Source organism: Palaemon carinicauda, chromosome 7 (genome assembly GCF_036898095.1).
Source record: "Palaemon carinicauda isolate YSFRI2023 chromosome 7, ASM3689809v2, whole genome shotgun sequence".
Lineage (NCBI taxonomy): Eukaryota > Metazoa > Arthropoda > Malacostraca > Decapoda > Palaemonidae > Palaemon > Palaemon carinicauda.
This window is the reverse complement of record NC_090731.1, coordinates 77,149,638-77,165,197: the sequence shown is the minus strand read 5'-3', so window position 1 is coordinate 77,165,197 and position 15,560 is coordinate 77,149,638. Positions and strand designations below refer to the sequence as shown.

General features: G+C 36.3%; 1 pseudogene; it reads left to right on the top strand.

Annotated features, from left to right (window-relative positions):
- Positions 1-2,961: 2,961 nt before the first annotated feature.
- On the top strand, positions 2,962-5,873 carry LOC137644388 (uncharacterized; annotated as a pseudogene).
- Positions 5,874-15,560: the final 9,687 nt, after the last annotated feature.

The following is a 15,560-nucleotide window of genomic DNA, read 5'->3' as shown; positions in this document are numbered from 1 at the left end:
TTTCAATCATCGTCCAAGCACACGAGAATACATCTCTCTCACCACTCCATCAACATACAAGTTAAACAACCACGGCGACATCACACATCCCTAACTTAGCCCCACTCTCACCGGAAACCAGTCGCTCACTTCATTTCCTACTTTTCACTGTTTGCAACAACCTTCCACTAACTCCATATAACGTCATCATATTCCATATTGCTTCCCTATCAACCCTATCATATGCTTTCTCCAGATCCATAAACGCAACATACACCTCCTTACCTTTTGCTAAATATTTCTCGCATATCTGCCTAACTGTAAAAATCTGATTCATACAACCCCTACCTCTTCTAAAACCACCCTGTACTTCTAAGATAGTATTCTCTTTTTTATCCTTAATCTTATTAATCAGTACTCAACCATACACTTTTCCAACTACACTCAACAAACTAATACCCCTTGAATCACAACACTCATGCACATCTCCCTTACCCTCATATAGTGGTACAATGCATGAACAAACCCAATCTACTGGTACCATTGACAACACAAAGCACATATTAAACAATCTCACCAACCATTCAAGCACAGTCACACCCCCTTCCTTCAACATCTCAGCTCTCACACCATTCATCCAGATGGTTTTCCTACTCTCGTTTCATCTAGTACTCTTCTCACTTCCTCTCTTGCAATCTCTCTCTCATTCTCATCTCCCATCACCGGCACCTCAACACCTGCAACAGCAATTATATCTGCCCCCTTATTATCCTCAACATTCAGTAAACTTTCAAAATATTCTGCTCCCCTTTTCCTTGCCTCCTCTCTTTTTAGCAATTTTTTATTTCCATCTTTCACTCTCCCTTCAATTCTTGAGCGAGCCTTCCTTACTCTCTTCACTTCTTCCCGAAACTTCTTCTTATTATCTTCATATGAACGACCCAATCCCTTACCCCACCTCATGTTAGCTGCCCTCTTTGCCTCTCAATATTTTTCATACTTCTCTATACTATTACTCTGCAGCTATTTTTCAAAAGCCCTCTTTTTTTCTTCCACTTTTCCTTTCACTCCTTTATTCCACCATTCATTGCTCTTCTCATGCAGCCTCCAAGAAACTTCTTGCCACACACATCACTTGCAATCCCAACAAAATGGGCCAATCATATGCATTTGAGAGGCATAGTTTACGTCACAAGCTTAGAAAAAAAAATCAGAACCTTATTTCTTACTCATACCACTACTCTGTAAGAACGTCTTAAAATTATTATTTGTTGCTTGATATTTTGCTCATGGTGTAGGTACATGAAAAGACACATTTCACATGTACCAGTATTGTCATGATTATTATTATTGTATGTATCATTTACTGCATTATCATGATTACCATTATTGTACGTACTATTAACTGTATTATGTACTTTCAACCATTATTTCAGATGTTACATATCATTAGATTAATTCCTGTAATGTCATTGATATGATATGGCAACATTGAGTCAGCATTAGCAACACTTATCTGTTATGTTGCCATGATGCAGTCTGTTCATCTTCGTCCCCTTAGTTGATAAGTTATCTTTCCTCGTGTCCCACGTATCTTGTGTATTTACTCTAATAGACATTGAGAACCTACTTTTTAAGTTGTATCCTTGCCCCACCAATTTAGGTTAAGGAAGTTAACAACACGTACATGGCGCAGTGAACTTACAGTGTCGTATTATGAGAACTTTCTTTAAGACGTGGACAACGGGAACCGGGCGACGCCATTAATGGACTCTCAGTTCAAATGTGAATTCGTTGTAATTGGATTTACTCATATTTCAAGTGCAGTGTAGTGATGCAAGTAACAGTGAAGTGTTGTGCACTGCATTGTGCTTTTATAGTGCTCTTTTTTTTTACATCCCAGTGTTTTTGTTGTGCTATTTCAAGAAGCAAGCAAATAGTCTGTTGGGACTCTGTAGGAGCATGCGTGACCACATCCGGTCTCATTCATAGTCACGGGGTGACTGCCTGCCTGAGGCAGAGTTGCTACTCCCCTCAAACTCAGAGCCGCTGGCGGACGTGTTCATGCACATGCGCACACACTTGCTTGCATTAAACTTTTCTTATTATTAGTGTTTTAAAACAGTTCTTGTTGTTTTTTATAATTTTGTTGGAACTGTATTTTTATCCACTGCACATCGAAAGTAATAATGGCCTCGAAAGATATACTTGCTGAACAGTTAGAAGAGCCCACAGAAGAGGGACCATTCAGCGATGTGGGTGCCCACAGCGCCGATGCCGGGCACGCCCACAGTGTTGGGGGAATGTTGGAGAGTGCTGCCTCTCCCACCCCACCACTCTTGAGTCCCCACTACTACCCCCCGTCTGCCTCTCAAGCTACCGGGACTGATTTCCTCGCTTTAATTCGTTTTTTAGAGGAATCTCGCTTGTATGAGGATGAAAGAAGAAGAAGGGAAGACGAAGCAAGAAGACAAGAAAGACAACGTGAAGAAGAAAGAAGAAGGGAACAAGAAGCAATTCGCCTAAGAGAGGATGATCTTAGAAGAGAAGAAGAAAATGCGAGGTTTACTGCTCTCATTCAAACTCTTGCCCCGATCATCCATTCTCATCGAGGCAACCCTACGCCTGGCACAGAGGTGAATTCTAACTCCAATCAACCCGCTCTTCCACCTCCACAGAAGGCAACAGCCCAAACGCCACCCCCACTGAAGGCAGATGCAACATTCCAAATGTTCAGGGAATGGAGACGCCGATGGGATGACTACGCTGTTATGGTGGATCTTTCTAAACTTCCACGTGAAAAACAAATGATCCAGATGAGGATGTGTTTAACCCTTGATACACAGCGTGTTTTAGAACACATACTGCAGATTTCTCCCTCTACAGATAAGTCTGTAGACGAAGTCCTGGATGCTCTACAGTTGCATAAAATGGAACTAAGGAATGAAGTTCTTCATCGAAGAGTTGCTTAGCTGTAAGCAAATGGAAGGAGAATCTTTCGCTGATTTCTACGTGAGACTTCGACGCATCGCAGAAGAAGTTAATTTGTGCCCAGGTAATGCCGCTGCATGTGAAGAGACCCAACTGAAACTGTTGTGTTGCCATAATGCAGTCTGTTCGTCTTCGTCCCCCTAGCTGATAAGTTATCTTTCCTCGTGTCCCACGTATCTTGTGTATTTACTCTAATAGACATTGAGAACCTACTTTTTAAGTTGTATCCTTGCCCCACCAATTTAGGTTAAGGAAGTTATCAACACGTACACATGGGTACAACTATTATTACTTGCCCTCGTTGTGATTACGATTGTTGTCTATGGAGACATTACTATGAATCACTAAAAACAGTAACTTTCATAGGGATGAAATCACAGACTTTGTAAACTTCACAACAATTAAAACCGTCCGATAAAATAACGTTCCATGATATCAAATAAAATATAAATCATGTCTTATAATTTTTCTAAACTATCAGTAATCAATTAAGGATGAAATACTGAGATATTATAATGAATTAAACACAAGAGATTGTGAGTGAAAAATTTTTGGAATATCAACATATAAACTACCAAAAAAAAAAAATAAGAAAACGGCTATCAGCAAATAACCTAAGGCATGACTAAATTATATGACTAATTTTGCTTAACATAATCATAATATTTGACGATTATCATCGGCACATTTATAACTTTTTCTCTAATACACCGTGCTATAATTAGTGTTTTCAAGCTCAATATGGTCTGCCAAGTCGTGTGTCTTATGAGAGGTGTAAATTTCCTTGTACTATGGAAGAAAAACCTTGCCAATTTTTTCTGGACGTTATACTGAAGATCAAACAAAGAAATGTAAGAAGCAGTGAGATCACAGTGCTAGTCTTTTCAAAGGTAAATGTTTTGACCATACATTACAGCTTATACACTTTCTCCGATAATTGTGTAATCATAACATTCAAACCATATCATAGTTGTCCCTAAACTCAAATTGGGATTGACAAAGTTTTGTATTGAAGTGGTGATCAAATGGCTGTATAATTAGGTTCCTATCACGGGGTGTCAATATCATCATAGAAAATTTTAACCCTATTTTTTTATAAAAGGTATGTATCATTTTAGGAACAACTAAGTCAGGATTGATAGTTATTAGTAGGTGTTAGGGTGAATAATGGACGCTTTCCGAAAAAAGGATATGTTCGCAAAAGGATAAATCACAATGACAATATTGTAGATTCACCTGAGAGGCGAGGTGAATACAACTAAACTATATTAAACAATAATCGAGTTTATAAACAGTGATGTGCGAGCCTAAATGTCACAAAAATTCTGCATAAAAAAGCACGAAAACATATTTCGGTCTATAACAGTGCAGGGAAGAGCGAGTGATAAGGTAAAAAATAAAAACCGTTACAGTGTACGAGCATGAATGAAACATGTGCTGAACATGGCTCCCTGCCACCTTGAAATGACATACATGTGAAATAGAGTGCCCTGCTTTAGAGAGTGTTACTATATGTGGGTGATCTGGCAGGAGATATGCAGGTTTTAGGAGGTCAATGGAGACCCAGTCCTCTTTGCAACTGATGTTAATTCAGAAACCCTTTGGTGAATGACAGATCACTAGGAAAGGGCCCATGTAATGAGATATTAGCAGTGGCTTGCTAGTGTTGTTGGGCAAGAAATCATGTGTTGTGGAATGCAGATCTGTCAGCATATGTTGCTTAGCTGGGGCCTGTAAGTCTGACGGCATAGATTAAAATTTTCCCACAACGTGACGTGAGCGCTGGAGTTTGTCGGAGGAGGTTGCAGAGGAAAAAATGTGGCAAGGAACACCAACAGGTTGCCATATACCATTTCAGCTGCCAAGACATCAAGGACATCTTTAGGAGTGCTATTAGTCCCAGGAGGACCCAGGGAAACTGGGTAAAGCAGTTGAAGTTCTTACAACAGGACATTAAAACTGATTTGAAAGTGTGATGAAAATTCTCAACCATTCCGTTGGCAGGAGGGTTGTAGGCTGTTGTCTGATGTAGGGTGACTTCCAGAAGGTTCACTAATGATGTCCACAATTGAGAGGTGGGAGTGGCCATCAAGAAGTGGCAAGACTTGCCTGCAATACCCTCCATAAGTCTGGAGAGTTACTACAGCATCGCAGCCGAGATGAGGAACAACTTGGTGGTAGCTGGACAGAACACCATGAGTGCCCAAAGGTACTTGGACAATGTGACCTTTTCATACTGCACCCCAGATGAGGTCAAAACTCTCAGTAAATAGGCTACAGAGTACATCCTCAGCAACATACAGAGTAATGAGAGACACCAGCATGCGCAGACTTGCTACACAATGACGCAGACGCACGCCAGTGCCCTTTTGCAGTGGGTTGATTTTGTAATTAACAGCACAATAATGAAAGACTTCATTGACATTAAAGAAAAAGTCAAGATCAAGACTCAACCCTCTGACAAGAACGTGTTCACCTGATCCAAGCTAAGGTCAAAGAACTTTTGGGTACTGTCATTGAGTTAGATTCTACTTTGAGGACACACCACTTAGACCTCGAGGTCTATTCTAGAGCCATGGTTACAGATGGAGACAACGTCAAAATGGAAGGATTTGAGCTAGAGAGAGAGAGATCAGGCACTCCACCATCGCTCAGCCAGGACGATTTGCCCCGGTACCTTCGAAAAACATAATATTCGGCAACATGTATGACCATGATTAAAGTAAACTGAAGTGCCTAGCAAAACAACACCAAGAAGAAATACAGCAGCAGTTCAGGGGAAGCAAGAGTCCAACACCCAAAATATCAATGCAAACCTGCAAGACAAACACATGTCTCGAAAGCAGCGGAGGGCAAGGATGACGTTGGACAAGGCACCGAAGAAAGCACTTACAGCAGGATAAAGTGGTCCTTTGCGTGGTCGGATTCGCTAAAAGACTTCGCAAGGATTATTCAATGTCCATAAATGGATAAAAGAGGTAGCAATGAAAAAATAAGATAACAGGCCACCACTTCTTTCCTCATTAAACATTTAGAATCTATAAAAACTAAAGTACTATCGTTGCTGTCGTCGCCCTCGTTTTTATTCAGAATTTGTTTTGTCAATTAGAAGACGTGTATTCTTAGTGATATAATTCAGGGTCCTCTGTATAATCGGTTTTACCTCTGTCAATATCTACATAAAAGTGCAGTCCTAATTTCCCTAACCAGATGTGTCGTATTATAACTAATGCGATGCCCTTTCAACTGATCCTTATACTTCAAAGAAGCTTGTTATATTTTATGCAGCATATATGTTATATTACCATTTAAAGTAGCGTTACACCTTATTGTGTTGACAAATACGTAAAATGACATCAGACATCAGGTAATTTTTTTTTTTTTTCAAATAAGGAAAGATGTAATAGATTGTGATGGTCCTCAATATTGTGTTAAAAAATATCATGGGTTAGTTTTTAAATTCATCAGGTAAATGTTTTCTTTTTCTTTAAAACTAAGATACATGTTAGATTATTATAGGCCTCTATATTGTGTGTTAACAAATACGTAATTTTTTCTCTTTTTTTTTCTTTTTTTAGATATCATCAGTTGAATTTTTTCTTTTAAAACCAAGAAAGAGGCTAGATTGTTAAGGTCCTCCATATTGTGTTGAAAAATACATATGATTTAAAAAAAAAAAAAAAGTTGCATCCATTAAAAGATTTTTTTTTTTTATAAAAAAAGATATTATGTAATTATAAACAAATATCAGCCTTAAATCAGCTGTAGTGTATTATCTTTAGAAAGATTGAGGATATCAAGAATGCAAATCGAACCGTTCTCCTCCCATAACTCGAAAAGCATGTTTCTACATACTTTATTGACAAATGTAATATATATATATATATATATATACATATATATATATATATATATATATATATATATATATATATATATATATATATATATATAAATATATACATATATATATATATATATATATATATATATATATATATATATATATATATATATATATATATATATATATATATATATATAATATATATATATATATATATATATATATATATATATATATATATATATATATATATATATATATATATATATATATATATATATATATATATATATATATATATATATATATATATATATATATATATATATATATATATATATATATATATATATACATATATATATATATATATATATATATATATATATATATATATATATATATATATATATATATATATATATATATATATACATATATATATATACATATATATATTACATTTGTCAATAAAGTATATAGAAATATGCTTTTCGAGTTTTGGGAGGAGATCGGTTCGATTTGCTTTCTTGATATCCTCAATCTTTCTAAAGATAATGCACTACAGCTGATTGAAGGCTGATATTTGCTTATAATTTGATAATCTCTTTTTTATGAAAAAAAAATAAACATCTAATGAATGCAACTTTTTTTTTTTTTTAAATCCTATGTATTTGTCAACACAATATGGAGGACCTTAACAATCTAGCCTATTTCTTGGTTTTAAAAGAAAAATTTTAACTGATATTTATATATATATATATATATATATATATATATATATATATATATATATATATATATATATATATATATATATATATATATATATATATATATATATATATATATATATATATATATATATATATATATATATATATATATATATAGAAACACATCATCCTCCTGTCTATAGGAATGGAAAGAAGCAGGTGGATCTCTAGAGATAGAAAGATAGTTGAAAAAGGCTTTTGAATGTAAAGTACAAGCTTCATTGTGCTTCTAATTTTAACAGGAGAAGGACACTCCAAAATCAAAACACTGTTCTCTGGTCTTGGATAGTGACATAGGCTCTGTGCCATGGTCTTTCACTGTTTGGGGATAGAGTTCTCTTGTTGAGGGTACACTCGGGCACACTAATCTATATTATTTTTCTTCCTCTTTTTTTTCCTTAAGTTTCTTAGTTTATATTTGAAATGTTTAATTTAGTGTTACTGTTCTTAAAATATCTTATAATAATTGTTAATTACTTTTTTTGTAGTTTCCTTATTTCCTTTCCCCACTGGGATATTTCCCTATTGGAGCCCTCGGGCTCATAGCATTCTACTTTGTCAACTAGGGTGGTAGCCTAGCAAGTAATAATAATAATAATAATAATAATAATAATAATAATAATAATAATAATAATAATAATAATAATAATAATAATAATAATAATAACAATAATAATAATAATAATAATAATAATAATATTATGCTCAGCAATACCAAATCTCCCTATCCATCCTGAGAGTAGGGCAGATGTACATGAGGTGGATGTTACAGTGTCTATGGGAATGGCTTCAGGCCAATGAGTAGAGTGGTTGGTGACAGGAAACAGGTAATGATGTTCTTGTGATGTTAGTAGGGGCCCAAGTATGTTGATATTTATGTGATGTACTGATGAGGATTGCCAGGAAGTACAGGCGCGGACCCAATCCTTAGTATCCTTAGTAATTTTGTGACAAATGAATTTCGTCTGTGTGAGGGATATGAAACGCTCTGAATGAAATCAAACACCTGTCAGTACATGGGAGAGGGTATACTCGTTCAAGGTTTACTAGTTCCTATGTCACAGAGGAGGATAACGATTGAGTCGTTAAGGTTGATGTTTTCTCATGGCCCTTTCCTCATGATCTGTCGTTCCCCAAGGGGTTTCTGCATTAACATCCGTGGCAAAGAAGACCGGGTATCCATTGACCTTCTAAAACCTGCATATCTCCAGCCAGATGACCAACCTACTGTACATCTGTCAATAGGAGGGGACTCTTTCAAATGTATGTCATTTTTAGGTGGAAGGGAGCCATGTACAACACGTCTTTCATACATGCTCATACACTGTAACTGTTTTGATATTTTATTTTATCACTCACTCTTCCGTGCACTGTTATAGACCGACTTTTGTTTTCATGCTTTTTAATTTTTCATGTTCATGATGTGAAGGATGACTTATATGCGTGGTACTCCTGATCCTTTCATTGGGCTTCTGCAAGGGCATTGTAATCCAATCCAAGGTGAATGGCGACCAATGTGTTTCATCATAGTGCATCGCCTACAGGGTTCATTTTCCCAGGGACGTGTTGAAGTGTGTAATTTAATTCAGCCACTGCAGAGAGATGTCTGTGTTGAAGGCCAGACCAGGCATCTGCCTGTTGAGTGAAGACGTGCACCATATGCATATGGTATGTGTAAATAACGAAGGGGGTACCTTCCAGGAAGTAGTGAGAGTGACAGAGAGCCAAGTGCACTGCCAGCAATTCACTGTCGAAGGTAGAGTAGCCGGATCCCACTTTGAACAATTTTCTACTGAAGAAAGCCAATGGATGGGGGCAAGCAGTTCAACACTTTCTCGAGTACTGCACCAATAATGACGTCACTGACATTGGTGAAGGGAAGGAGAGGTGCTTGTGGCACAGGAAAAATAAGAGCAGAAGCTGTTGATATTGCATTATTTGCATTGCAGAAGGTCGCTTCTTGGAGGGAACCCCATTTCGAGTCTTTTGGCTTGCCCCTGAGGAAGGTGTAGAGGGTCCAAGAGTGGGGGTTATCTTTGGAAGGAAACGGTGGTAATATTTGATCATGCCCACGAATTCTTGCAGGGCTTTGATGGTCGAGGGCATAAAGAAATTCCTGAACTTTGAAGGGTTGGACTCCTTCAGGAATAATGCGGTCCCCTAAAAAACAATATTTTATTGGCGCCAAAGGTTCACTTGTCGTACTGGACTACAAGGCCTTTCTGTTGTAGGCGGTTGAGCATGATGGGGTGACGGAGGTTTTTCTCTTTGGATGATGAGAACACAAGTATATCGCCTATGTAAAATGCACAGAAGTGGAGGTCCCATAAGATGCCATCCATGAGGCTTTGAAAAGTGTCCACAGCATTACAAAGGCCAAAACAGGAGTAATTGAAGGTGTATGTACCTAAGCGGTTGGTGATGGCAGTCTTGGGGATACCTTTTGTGTTCATGGGCGCTTATTAATACCACTTCAGGAAGTCGAGCGTGGAAAATAACTTCACTTTGTGCAAGTAAGAGGTCAATTTAGTGATATTATGGAGCAATTAGTGATCCTGTTCTCTCTGCATGTTTAGGCACCTGTAATCTCCATATAGATGCAAAGAGCCATCTTTCTTCAGGACAATATGTAAAGGTGATGATTAGGGCCTTGAGGCCTTTTGGCAAAGGCCAATTTCTTCCATTTAGTGATGTATCTATAGGGGCTATTTAACGATCTGGAGCCCAACGAATAAATCTGGCAAATACTGGTGACCCCATCTTCTTGATTAGGTGATAAACACCATGTTTGACCGGAACCGTAGATGTTCAATGAAGTTCCGGACGGAAAACTTCCGGGTACGATGTGAATAGGTGGGCATAGGCATCCGTGAGTGTGTTGATGTGGAGAGTGAGGTTAGAGGGGCCAGAATGGTGAGGTGTCAAGGAATATAAATCTGCGTTGACTAACTGTCGGTGAGCTACATCAACCAGCAGGTGGAAATATGAGAGGAAATCTGCAGCTACCAGGCAGATGTCAGCAGACTTAAACAGACTACGTTGTGTCCTGGAGAATGTCCTTGACAGAAGAAAACGCCATGTACGCGTGTCTATAAAAAATCGCATGCCAGTATCTGCATCATGTAAAAAGTAAAGATTACTGACAGGGGAGGCCACTGCCACAAGTGATGGCCCATATATACATTTTTTGGTCACTGACAACTATTCGCACATTACTTCGCAGAAACCTGAATTTGGAGTGGCAGTAGTAAAACTGCGGGTGATGGGCATCAGTAAGTGGCTGGACAGGTCATTGGTTGGAAGGTAAGTGAGGGGTGTTATATGTGGATAGTTGGCGGCTTTACCGCTCCTTCTGCATGTTACAGGTTAGGCGTCTGTGTCTTACCACATTTACGTCAGCTTAGGTTGATGTAGAATAGTTTTCTACTTCATTAGGATTGGATGCATTAATAGAGGTCTTGAAGGTGATGAAGTGGGTGTCCACAAGGTTGTCGACTTTGATCATCAGGTCCTTCATAGGCAAAATATCAACATACGAGATGACAGCGTGTACAGGTTAGAGTAGGTGCTGTACCCAAAGGGCACGAAGCAGGTTTACCTCACGAGGAGAACCGTTTGCGGCAGGTTGCAGGCCAGCGTTAGTGGTCATTTTCGTGAGGGCAAGCGAAGCCTTTTGGTTCCTCAAGGGTTGTTGAGAGAGTTGTAAAAGTTTGGCTATGCGGGCGAATAGCGATGGTGAGTACTGCTCCAGCAGGTATTTTTTGAGACCGTTGTGTGCTATTGGGGTGTCTCCTTACTCGCAGAGCCAATCAGAGATTTCTGGAAAAAGTGCCCTCAGCAATCGGTGCAAGTTATAATCTGCTTTAGTGCTTAAATGAGAGTAATTGAGGTAGCATGTGGTTGAGAGGCATATTTGTTGGTCGATATCCTCAAACAGTAGGGTACAGCAGTAGCGGAAGGTAGCGGACACTCCTCTGATCACCAGTGTGCAGAGGCTCCAGTAAGCTGATAACAGAGAGGTTGAGTGAATGCTGTAGATATTCTTCCCACTCTATTTTAGTTATTCTCATTATTCCATTTTTTTTTTTCATCTGTTATTTCCGGAGTATGCACACCACAGTTTTCCTTTGTTTGCTTTGCATCCTTCATTTGTTATACCTTTATTATTTATTCATTATACCTTTGTTACTCATTTCAACAAACAGGTTCATAATTCCCCTGTACTGTCATACCTTTCATCCCTTCCCTTCTCTTTAAATAATATTGTTTCAGCTGCTTGAGCTCTGATATGTGCGTTTTAACCAAGCAAAGTGATGATGGGTTAGGTGAGTTCACAAATGTTCATGCAACATAGGCTTTTTAAACTGATTGATATATGTTTAAGTAACCCTTTAATTTGCATAATTCATTAGATTTAGTTTGTAAGTATTTATATCTCTGCACCTACTTATAAGTGTTTAGCTAGGATTGTTAAATGTAACACCCAATGAACACTACTTAATTCTTTTGTATGTACTCATATTTTTATGCCAGACTGTAGGTTTTTTTGTTATTACTTTCTTTCCCTGGATATGCAATAATATTCCTATTACTTACAAAAGCAACATTCAGCCCCTACATAGGAGAGGGAGAGAGAGAGAGAGAGAGAGAGAGAGAGAGAGAGAGAGAGAGAGAGAGAGAGAGAGAGAGAGAGAGAAGGGCATGATTCGACCAGTTGATACAACCCAAGCACTAACAATGAGAACCATCAATGAGCACACTTCAAGACATGATCTGGTGGCAATACAAGGTTTATTTTTTTTGCGGAGTATCCCACCGCACTTTCAGACCACAAGTTCCAAGAATGGTCTTTTTTTAATAGCCAGGAGTTCAGGATCCTGCATCTAGTTCCGATTAATAGGCCCAACCAGTTTCTAGCTTCACATGCGTAATTATTAGGACTTGAAGTCTTTCAAGAAGAATTATAACCTGGGCTTCCATGAGGACTTTAATCAACGGCGGATCAGGTCTCAAGAGTGAGTACTCATTGGCACTTAATGTGGGCAAAAATACAACCTCCTCTAGGAAACTACATGATTTATGCACATTAGTTAGGATATCATTTCTGTAGTCGTCAGGTTTAATTTGATTGGTGTGACCGGTATTCTACATATTTTACTGTAATGGTTTTTTCCCCCACTGTTTGATCTTAAATTTTGTTCAAGGTGAATGTGTTTAATTTGTTCAAAAGGACTTACGTTAAATGTCTTCAGTTGTACTCAAGTGGTATGGTTTTCAGCATTACTTTGATAGCAAGGATGGCTCAACCAGTTAATTTTGGAATCAACTTCTTTTTGCCATCAACAATTTATTTTATGCTAATTTTTCATTAGTAATTGAAATCTCCGTTAAGTGGCTTTGCTGTTCATTTCTGTGTCAGTCAGGTGGAAATTCCTGTGATACTCTGTGTAAATAAATACCATTCTTATGTTAAAATTGCATACTGCTTTTAACACACACACCTTGTGTGGCATAAGTTTAGAATTAATTAACGTAAACCTGAAGTGGTTTCAAGCAAGGTTTGAATCTTTGTTATTAACATACAAGTCCATGAGTCCCATTGCTTTAATTTATTTAGGTCAATCATGACTATAAAAGGAAATTCCTGGCCTTATGACTCTAAATCAGTGGTTCCCAAATAGGGGTGAATTACCCCACTGAAGGTAATTTTACATTTGTTGGGGGTAATGACAGTTTTTATTTTGACAGGTGTTGAAATATATATATATATATATATATATATATATATATATATATATATATATATATATATGTATATATATATATTATTTATATATATATATATATATATATATATATATATATATATATATATATATATATATATATATATATATATACGTGTGTGTGTGTATATATATATACATATATATATATATATATATATATATATATATATATATATATATATATATATATATATATATATATATATATATATATATATATATATATATATATATATATATATATATATATATATATATATATATATATATACGTGTGTGTGTGTATATATATATATATATATATATATATATATATATATATATATATATATATATATATATATATACATATATATATATATATATATATATATATATATATATATATATATATATATATATATATATATATATATATATATATATACATATTTGTGTGTATTATTAAAAAGGTTAAAAATTTAAATATTAGCGAACGTCCAGTATCTCTCACCTGCAGTTAGTTGTCACCTCAGAGGAGATTAGAGATTGCAGTAAGCATGGCTGATATTTATCATTTGCTGACCTAACCAAGCTGACAGGCGTAAATTGGTACCACTATCCAACAACATATTTAAGTGTAGGATCGATAAACTGTCATAAGATTTCAAGGATCAATTAATTTCACATGTAAAATGCAGTGGTATCTTTGCCATTCAACTGGATGAAACAAATGATGTTACTAGTGTGCACAATTAATGGTATACATCCGGTACAAAGGTGAAAGTGAAATTGAAGAAGATCTACTTATGTGCAGTCCACTTAAAACGACTAAAAAGGATGTAGATGCATTAAAAAATTTTGATGCCTTTTTTAATGATCCAGATGTGCAACTAGATTGGGAATACTGTATTGGAGTCAAAACAGATGGAGCACCATCTATGCTAAGGGTTAACTCAGCATTTTTGGCATATGTGAAAAATCCTTCGGTTCTTGCAACACACTGTATTATCCATCGTCAAGCACTGATAGTAAAGTGTCTGCAACCTGATTTGCAGGAGGTGATGTTTGACGTCATGAAATTAGTTAATTACATCAAGGGAAATGCTTTAAACTCGAAACGGTTTAGTTCTTTGTGTGGTGATTCAGAACATCAGAACCAGATGACTATCCCGAGGAAATATTCTTAAACTAGTATTTCAGCTCAAAACTGAGATTGAAATGTTTTAGGTGAAAGCGGGCACAATTTAGCACATAAACGGGGAGATCCAGAATGGATTTCCGTTCTGTGCTATTTAGTGGACATGTTTTCGCACATAAATACACTGAACACATCAATGTAAGGACCAGAAGAATATGTTATCATACTGAATGAAAAGATACAACATTTCATAGCAAACTGGAGTTCTGGGACTCAAAATTGAAAACTGGCAGAATAGATGCATTTCCTAAGTTAAGAGAGTTTTTGGAAGATGCAGATTCTTTACACTTGGGTGATATGGGGAGTATAATGATTGCACATTTAAATAGACTGCGTCTGAGGATTGAAGAATATTTCCTTGAGATTAACCCACTCAACTATGCTTCTTTACAGAATCCATTCACTCGTGACACAACATCTGCCAGATAAACAAAATGGACTCGCAAAAGAAATACCTAAAATAACTCCACGAAATTAGCTTCATTTTGGATTAGCCATAAAAAAAGGAGTTCCTTCTGGCCTGTTTAGAAGCAGAAAAAATGTTTGTACAATTTGGTTTGATTTACATGTGTGAAACTGTTTTGACCATCCGAAGCCACGAAAAAACTAGATTGAACACAGAGAATGACATCAGATATGCCCTTACAAAGCTTCCTCCTTGCAATACTGACATGATCACAAACCTAAGTTGTCATTTTTTAACATACTGAAACTTTTTTTGAGTACATACATATATATTTTCCCACTTATTTTCAACTACTGTGATTTTTACATGAAATTTTTGTATTTATTTCCAGCAGAAACATTTACTTATTTATTTGTAATTTTTCCACCCGTTATACATTATTTTAATTATATATTCTCTCCATTTATTTTCAACGTTATTATATGTAGGCATTTTTTTATCTTTTTTTTTCAACAGAAGTAATAGTACTTCCTGACATATTTGTTTCAATAATAATTGAAATAAAGAAAGGTTCAAACAATCAAAAGTTTGT